The sequence below is a fragment of the Ascaphus truei genome, chromosome 2, assembly GCF_040206685.1.
Source record: "Ascaphus truei isolate aAscTru1 chromosome 2, aAscTru1.hap1, whole genome shotgun sequence".
NCBI classification, from domain to species: domain Eukaryota; kingdom Metazoa; phylum Chordata; class Amphibia; order Anura; family Ascaphidae; genus Ascaphus; species Ascaphus truei.
Genome location: NC_134484.1, coordinates 80,561,547 through 80,570,578, shown reverse-complemented (window position 1 = coordinate 80,570,578; position 9,032 = coordinate 80,561,547). Strand labels below are relative to the sequence as shown.

General features: G+C 38.7%; 1 long non-coding RNA gene across 3 annotated transcripts; it reads right to left on the bottom strand.

Annotated features, from left to right (window-relative positions):
* Positions 1-810: 810 nt before the first annotated feature.
* LOC142488527 (uncharacterized) lies at positions 811-7,362 on the bottom strand. 3 transcript variants are annotated; one of them, XR_012799469.1, is made up of 4 exons: positions 6,981-7,362; positions 6,245-6,355; positions 2,923-3,077; positions 811-2,153 (listed from the first exon to the last, which is right to left on the bottom strand). It is a non-coding gene; the product is annotated as an uncharacterized LOC142488527 (long non-coding RNA). The 3 variants fall into 3 exon arrangements; XR_012799468.1 differs by having other exon boundaries at positions 2,929-3,077; XR_012799470.1 differs by having other exon boundaries at positions 2,929-3,074.
* Between the last annotated feature and the right edge of the window lie 1,670 nt (positions 7,363-9,032).

The following is a 9,032-nucleotide window of genomic DNA, read 5'->3' as shown; positions in this document are numbered from 1 at the left end:
TTAATTAACATCAGATAACTGCATTAATAATACTGGAATAGTGACAAGTGATTGACATGACATGATGTATATTTAATTTCACATGCAATCGATTAGTAACAATTCAACATGTAATAATATAAATAGCACATTTTCATGTTACGTGTCTACATGGTCATTTGACGATGCTCACTTTGGACTATGAAATTCTACATTAATACACCAAGCTAACGTGTGCGCAACATAGCTTACGCACGCACATTAGGGCTCCTGTGAAATATGTTCAGATCTACTTGAAAGCTTAACATAATTTACAAACATATTAAAAGGTTCAATTTGTCACATTGCACTGATTGATAAGCATATGGCTACCTTCTGCATGAAACTAAAAACTTCAATATCCATAATATTGAAGCACACACAACATTAATCCAGCATATTGATATTGTTACTACATTTGCATAATATTTATTTTACAGATCGACTGTCCCAACATATGAATTGACATGTCGAAAAGAACAACTAGCAACCATTATTGTAGAAAGCATTAAAACACTGTATAAATGATTTTTACAGTGATGCTTATTTCCGTTAGTGCTAAATGTATTACGAATAACACATAATCAACATAATTCTTATTATTTAAATATGTACTCGTGATTTTTAAATATATATATTCATACATAACAATGCTAATATGTTTTTAAGTGTGATATGATATTAAGCTGTAAAAAATAATCATGGCAGAAATTCAAAGAATATGTATATCCAAAAAATGAAAGTTAATGTTGAATTTGCTTTAATTACAATAATAATCAAATCTAACATTCATACAGTATGTGTAATGATCCTCTAAAAAATAAATATAATGTTTACTATCCTAAAAGTAATATTTGTTTAGACAAATATTAGTTTAACATTGTATTAGATACATACCACTAATGATATGCTATTGTTGAGGAAAGGATGCCAAGTTTTGCGAACATTTCTATACCAAAATTAGATTATAATAAGTATATATTTTCACATGAAAAGACATTATATAAAGTAATTAAGACCCATCTCATGTCCCAAACATGTATTTGAACGCATGTCGGATGTTCCGAAATGTAACGACAGTTATTTTGTCAGCCTTAATACATTTTTGAATAAAGTGTGATTGTACACATACACAACAAAATGTGTCTCTATCTCAGATATAGATATGTTTACAATGAAATTAAAATTAACATTACTGTAATACAACACATTTCAATAACTTATTATTATTATGCAACCATACCATAAATAATAATATTTATTTTTTTGTTATTAAATGAGGACTCATTACACACGGATAACAATCGAAACATTTTTTACAATGATTAATGTTCTCTAACATTTTTTTAATCAATTTTCTATGCTGCAACTTCTTTGTTCAAAGAATGTTTTTTTTATATAATGTTAAAGATCAATAAAGATAATAAATGTCAACATTTATATATGTAAACTATGTTAATAAGAAGCATAAAAAATACAGACAAACATTCCACATATTGTACTATGCAAGTGATGGGGTAAAAAAAAATGTGCGTATAGTGTTAAAACTTCTCATGCGGACGCGTCTAAAAATATGCCAGATTTTAATTGCACTACTCACATAAGCTCATGCTTTATTTAACCCCTTCAGGGCTTTAACACTTTTTTCACCAGTCCATGGGACAATTATTATATATATATATAGTGTAGGTACCTGCATTAACGGGTGTGCCGTGACGTGGCATGCAGGCTTACAAATGCTTTGGCCAAAGGGTTTAACAAAATACCCTTTTTCATGAGAATATTATTTTATCTTGGCCTAATTGGTAGCAGTGCAGGAATCGTTCCTTTTGTTTTTCTATATGTAAGGTCTAAAATGCATGGAAGACTGATGACTTCCTCAGGATAGAGGAATCGTGGCTGGAACCCGGGTATCTGGCTACCACATTCAGAATTTTCATGTTGGCATCGCATCTGACCTGCACATTGATGGAGTGAAAGTGTTTCCTATTACAGCACACATGCTCATCTACAGTCAGCGTGGTCAAAGCAACATGTGTGCAATCGATTGCACCCATCACGCATGGTAGTAGAAAGTGGCTAAGGGCCCGTGAGAATGATGACTGCAAGACCCTGCCTACGGTGTCCACAGTTGTCTGAAAAGACACAGAAGCAAGAAATTGTAATTAGCACAGCATTTTAACAAGGCCATTTAACAGCATGACCTCTGGCTGTACAAAATCTAAATCTTCTCTTAAGTCTTCATAAAGAGATGATTGCTGCTGAACTCAAGCGGTATCGCCTAATTATCTCCTCCTCCGTAAACCCATCCAAAATTGTACTATCACGACATAGACGTGGACGGGCCACCATGTCTCTCCTCTCCCCTCTCCCTCGCCCTCTCATCTCCTCTCCTCTCTCCCCTGGCTCTCCTCCAAAACTACTCTTCTCCTCAACCTAATATCCTCCATCTCCATCCCCATCCCCATCTCCATTTCTGCACACGCCATCTCTACCTCGAAGTAAGTGTTCAATTAGTACATATAAGTAGCTATGTGTGTAGGTCACGTGACTTAATTATAATTAGTTATAAAAGTAATTACAAAACATTAATATATAAACTCAATGTGTGTCTAGAAAATATGAATATGTATTAATTAGCTATTTGAATGTATTATAATAGGATATTTTTTTTACACATGACGTCAATATTCATATACCTTGGTTAATAATTTTTTTTTTAAAACGCCACTAATTGGCACTTACGCAAAAGTCAGCAAAAGGTGTTGCATTTTTTTAATTTGTGAACACTGTTACTAAATCATTTACGTATGTTGACGTGTAAAGCTGCTTTTGAAATGTTACGTTTGTAAAGAAATATTTTTATTTTAAAATATTAAATATGTGCATAAATTAAATATGTACAATTACAACAGAATTGATGCACTGATGACCGATCCGTTCTCCTGTAATCGTTTGCTTGAACACGGTTATTACGTCACATTATTGCACAGCATTGTGGGAAATGTAGTCCTTGCATCTGTTTGTGTGGCCAGTTACTAGATACAGTTGGTACCCTGCTAGAGAGAGGGTGGGGATAAAAAAAAAAAAACAATCAGAAGAGGAACGGGATGTAACTTTGAAAATGCGTAATACATTATAAACATTGTAAAATGACATTCCAAATGTATGGCATGCTTATTTTTGTAAGTACTAACAATTTTGACAAAGTTATATATGCATGTATTCTTGTTTACAAACATGTTTGTTATTGAAAGGACTGTACCTTTAAGAAGTTATGATAGCACTGAACGTAAACATTCATGTACTGTACCACGATAATAATCATAACAACAACAAGTCATATCTCAACACATTAATAACGTATGGGGGGGACACTACTAGGTCAATAAGTGAAAAGCTTATATTGATTAAAAATAGTTATTTTTAAGGCCACGGCATCACAAATCCTAAGTAATATGACTCAGCTGCATCGCCTCCATGCTTAAAACCATCATCCCACCCCCTTCCCCCTTTCAGTAGTCCCACCCCTACCATCCTTCTCCCTCCTGTGTCATCCCCCCCATCACCCGGTAAATTGTTATGTATGATACTCAAATACTCAAACGATTCACCCACCGAGAATTTGGTGATGTCTGAGTCAGTCTTGTCTTTGGTTTTCTTGTCGTCACCCCTAGTGCAATATATCACTTCTTCATGTTAGCTGAATTTTATTCTAATTGCTTATATCAGTGTCATGTTATACTTTGTTCCTGTACTTACCTCAATAATACAAGTTCTAAAAAAAAAAAAACCTATGAACAAAAAAGGCCTGATTTTTTCTATGTCCTGTCTCGCTGCTCATCTCCAGCTTCTTGCCAACTTTTTTTGCCGAGGCGATTTGGAGAGAAATTCTCCATTCTAGAGTGGCGATCAGCTGCGAGAAGCTGAACGGGGCTTCTAGAATACAGCGAGTTGGAAAAGCTGGTGATGAGCGGCGAGAAGTGGCCTATCGCCAAGCGGTCAGCAGATTTTTTTCGGCAAAAAAACCCAGCGAGTTTTGCTCTTCTGACCAGCTTCTCGGGGCTTACTGAACTGCAGTAGGCTTTTTTGGAAAGAAGCTGGCGATAAGGGGCTTATGGCTGTTTACTGCATAGGCCCCCTAGTGTGCATGAGCAGGGTGTCTCCTGAGCTGAACCACATTGATTTCAGCCTTGGGGATCCACTGCTTCCCGAGTTAAAAAACCTGGTATGGGATGTCGATATAACCGTAATGTTAAAATCCTCCGCGTCACGTGACCGGAAGCCTTTAACATTGCGGGGTTACCGGCACCCCATACTGGGCCTGTATTTCGAAAGCAGTGGGTCCCCAAAGCTGAAATCAACTTTGTTCAGCTCAGGAGAACCCCTGCTCACACACTATGAATACAATTAAAATGTAAGCAGCTTCATTACCTTAGCAGCTAAGGTAATGATTTTTTTCTTTTTGGGGGTTGGGGGGGGGGGGGGGGGGGTTGATACTAGTGTGCTGGAGCAGGAGGTCTTCTGAGCTGAGTAAAGTTGATTTCAGCCTCGTGACCCCCTACTTCCTGAGATACAACAGGGGTTCCGGTATCTCCTGCAATGTGAAAATCCCACGGTCACGTGACCCACAGGATTTTAACATGGCGGGGATACCGGTACCCCATAACAAGGCCTGTAACTTGGGAAGTAGGGGGTCCCCGGACCTGAAATCAATGCGGTTCAGCTCCTGAGACCCCCTGCTACAATAATGTAATGTAATCAGTGCTATATAAAATACAAATATAAAAAATGTATTGACATAAAATAATAGGCAAATATTTGATTAACTAAATGTACAAATATACAGTGAATAACGGATTTTGTCGTATAATAAATAATACAAAATATAAAGTTAAATAATATGTTGATTGAAAGTGGAAATAATAGCATATTATTCTTCCATTACACTGACTGACTGAATCGAAGTGCCCAAAAATATAAAGATACTCGCCCATGATCAAAAGTTGAGTTGACACTAGGATTTGAACTGCATTTACCTGCTTCTAAGTAAGTGTTTCCACCACTGAGTTAGTGCATCAGCTTAACCTGACCAAATGTAGTGTTTTATTGCCACAAGGAAAAAGTAAATGCACTGAACTAAAAATAGTTAATCGCTGTTAGATACCAAGAAGATTATAGTAAACATTTACTGTATCATTGAGCCCGAAGGTGCTTAAAATATTCAAGCCCACAAATGTTGAGCAATAGCATTTTTAAACTTCAAGTTTGTATTGATGGATTATGCCCTTTGGATTTTTAGCATAGTCATTCAACTGTACATTTTTATTCAGCTACATACAACTCCAAGAGTATTAATAAAACCAGTAATTTTATAATTTGTACCATTTTTGGATGTGAAATAATGCACATTAAAATTTAAAATGACCACCGAGCTGCTTCAGCTGTTCTAAGTGAAGAAAACTCAATCTGGGTTGAGATTTCTACATTGACGGTAGGGCATCAATTGCCTTTACCCGGCCTACTTTGCTTGACTGTATATTGTAAACTTTAAGATATTAAATGATGTGTGGACACTGGTTCACATGACTATTTCGATTTAATATTTGTTTCTAAAGTCAAGCATTCTTCTTTGAAAATATCATGTTTATACAGTACATTAAGAAATACTTTATATTCTATATGTACTAACTTGGGGCAGCCACACTGCAAGAGTCATAAGTGGTCCTCTTAAACACCCACTCTCACTATGGCCCAGATCCATAGAGGTCCCTTATTGACTTAATGTGGCGTTAACATAGGTTAACAACTCTTTAAGTGCTAACATGAATCTTCAAAGCTCAAAAGTGAACGGTTAGGCTGCGGAAATGCAAGTAAGTGCACTAGTCCGGCCATGCTGTGTGCTATGTGATGTGCGCTGCAGCGTGATGGCACGGCAGGATTGTGAGCAGACAAAAAACATTGATTTTTTGCGTAACGGCCGCGTCACGTGAGCATTTCCATCAATGAGGGAGAACCAGCCTAGTGACGTTACGGCCACACCTCCCCATCGCGTGAGTGACCAGAGTCCACAAATCGCTCTGTCGCGCACGCTATGGCCCCAGCCTTAGGGCTGCTTTTAACTTAAAGAGCATTGCATCAATTATAATGGCTGTTAATGCTAATGTAGCGCTCTTTCCCCCACCCTATGGGAAATGTGGCGGCTACTGAGTGTGTGATGCTTTACCTGTGGCTCACAGGAGGCCTGAACCTCCGCTGCTGGGAGACCGGGGTTTACGTGATCCGTCTGGTGACAGCGCCTCCACCTGTGAGGGATCCTGACAGCGCCGGATAACCCCTTAACAGGACCCAATGCAATAAGATCACACATTTGTATTTAATAACAGATTACTGAACACAGGTACAACTAGATGCAGGCATACCCCGGTTTAAGGACACTCACTTTAAGTACACTCGCGAGTAAGTACATATCGCTCAATAGGAAAATGGCAGCTCACGCATGCGCCTGTCAGCATCTCCTGAACAGCAATACCGGCTCCCTATCTGTACCGAAGCTGTGTGCAAGCGGGGAGACTATAGAGCCTTTCACACATGTTATTTACTTCAGTTATGCACGTATATGACGATTGCCATACAGTTCATGCATCGATAAGTAGGAAAAAGGTAGTGCTTCACTTTAAGTACATTTTCGCTTTACATACATGCTCCGGTCCCATTGCATACGTTAATGCGGGGTATACCTGTATATCATTAACCCACTTACAATATAGGCCTTGCACGGCCATAGCCCCACAGTGCCCTCCAACCTTAGTGTCCACCCCTGATGGGATTTCCCCAAAGTACTGCGGTGCCCCTGGGCACCCAACCTCCCTAGTGTCCACAAGATCCAACCCAAGCAATGTGTGAGACAGCGCTACCCACTGTAACTGAAAGTGTTATAGTTGGTGCACGTTGTGAGGTACCTGCCTAGGTGCTCCAAAACCCGCGTATGGCCGAAAAGCAAAAGGGATCCACTGATCCAGCAACATCGATGTCAGCGAAGCCTCCGCCTCTGCATGGGGTGAATTCCGGTATAAGGGTGTCACCTTTGATAGTCTATGATAGTGCGGTTGTGGTCCGGCCCCAGACCACAGTCCGTAAATCGCTGTGCGGCATCTTCGAATGGCACTATACACTAACTGTATACAGCTACTGGGGAAATGTCCCTAGCTAGGGGTTTCCCTGTAGCAGCTACAATCTGAATTGGTGAGTGAGGCCTATCTTGGACCTAAAGGGTTAATATGGCCTATTCTGGATGCCACTGACACCCAGACCCTACCTTTCTCTGTCCTGGATCCAACTGTTAGTCCCTCTAACTGTCAGAATTTAAACTGTCAGAATTCTAAATGCCATGCACCTCTCAGCCCTATTGGTTGCCTGGCAACATGTGGTCTGCAGCCCCTGAGGCTGCTGGGACTTGTAGTTCCCCTGCTGTGCTATACTCCTAATGGCTGCTGCTTGCGCTTGCTACTGCGCATCCCCCCCGCCCTCTCCGCCTATGGAAAGGTAAGGGGACGAACAGGGGACCAGGGGGACCCAGGCTATACTAATGATATGCAAAAGATGTGTTCCTACTAACAATGCCTATCACCATGGTCCATTATTGTTAACACAGCAATATTAACATCCGCTAGTTATATCATACAGTACCTAGAGGTGGCGATACTGCCATCCACACCCTGAAATATGGGTTCAGAGAGAGATACATTTACAAGTGACTTATAGACATTGCTAAACACTCCTTTAAACAACACGTGGAGAGACACCTATGCACAAAAAGGAACATACTTGAGATACCTGGGATATATGCTAACTTTGAAATGCAAAGTATATTCAAATGATTTAAATTAGCATATTTACCAGATCGTCTTCAAGCAGATTGCACACTGAGTACCCCAGGGCCCTGGGAAATCCAATCTGGACGCTGCACAAATACGTGAGTCCTTCTGTGAATATTAGACAGCACAAGTTGATTTCCCAGATGACTACACAAGCAAGGTATTAGCCATGTATTCTATATGCAGATATTGTCTGGACATTAAGATGTATTAACCCCACCACAGTGGATTGTGGGGTTCTCCAGAGAAGCGTTATTGGTTTATATACCTGGTCATACACTCTATTACAATAAGGATATCTCAAGGGTACTATCAGTTTGGCCCAATTAGGTCTGTATATCAAATGTCTGTCTTTTATTTTTGAGCATCGCACATTTTATGGATATTATTTTCCAGGTAAATCAGGTGTATTCCTTTTTGTGCACAGGTATCTCTCCACATTTTTTATACATTAGTTTTTGGGGAGGTATATGTCACTTGGGACTTTACAAAAATATAGTCTCTCACTCTCCAGTTCAGGGTCTGGAAGGGAGTAATGTCAGCTTCAGTTAAGACACACAACACCATGTTATTTGAAGCACAAACCAGTGTTAATTTAACCTGATAACTAATGTCCATTGTTTTTGCATAAAATTAGCTTTGTGGATATGCATGAACCTCAGTAAAAATAACATCCATTAATGATTTAAGTAATGGCCTATTATTAGCACTGAGTTAACAGACCTTTGTAGATCTGGACCTATACTGTTTGTAGTTGAAATCACCCATTTAGTTATTTTATTTATAAAATGTTTTACCAGGAAGTAATACATTGAGAGTTATCTCTCATTTTCAAGTACGTCCTGAGCACAGACTTATGATGACAAATACATGATTACAAATACAGTACGTGGTTATTACATTAAATAAACAGGGTTATACATATGTAAAGACTATACTGTTTGTAAAAAAAAAGTCATACTGTAAGTGCGTGGTGCTGAAGACTATATACAGAACAACTGGGTATACTGGTTAAATTAAAACTGCTGAATTGATGTACATTTATAACTCTAAAGAATGTACTATTATTACTACCTTTTACTTTTAGATGTGATCAAATAAAATATTTTAAGAAACAGTGAATATAAAGTGAATTAA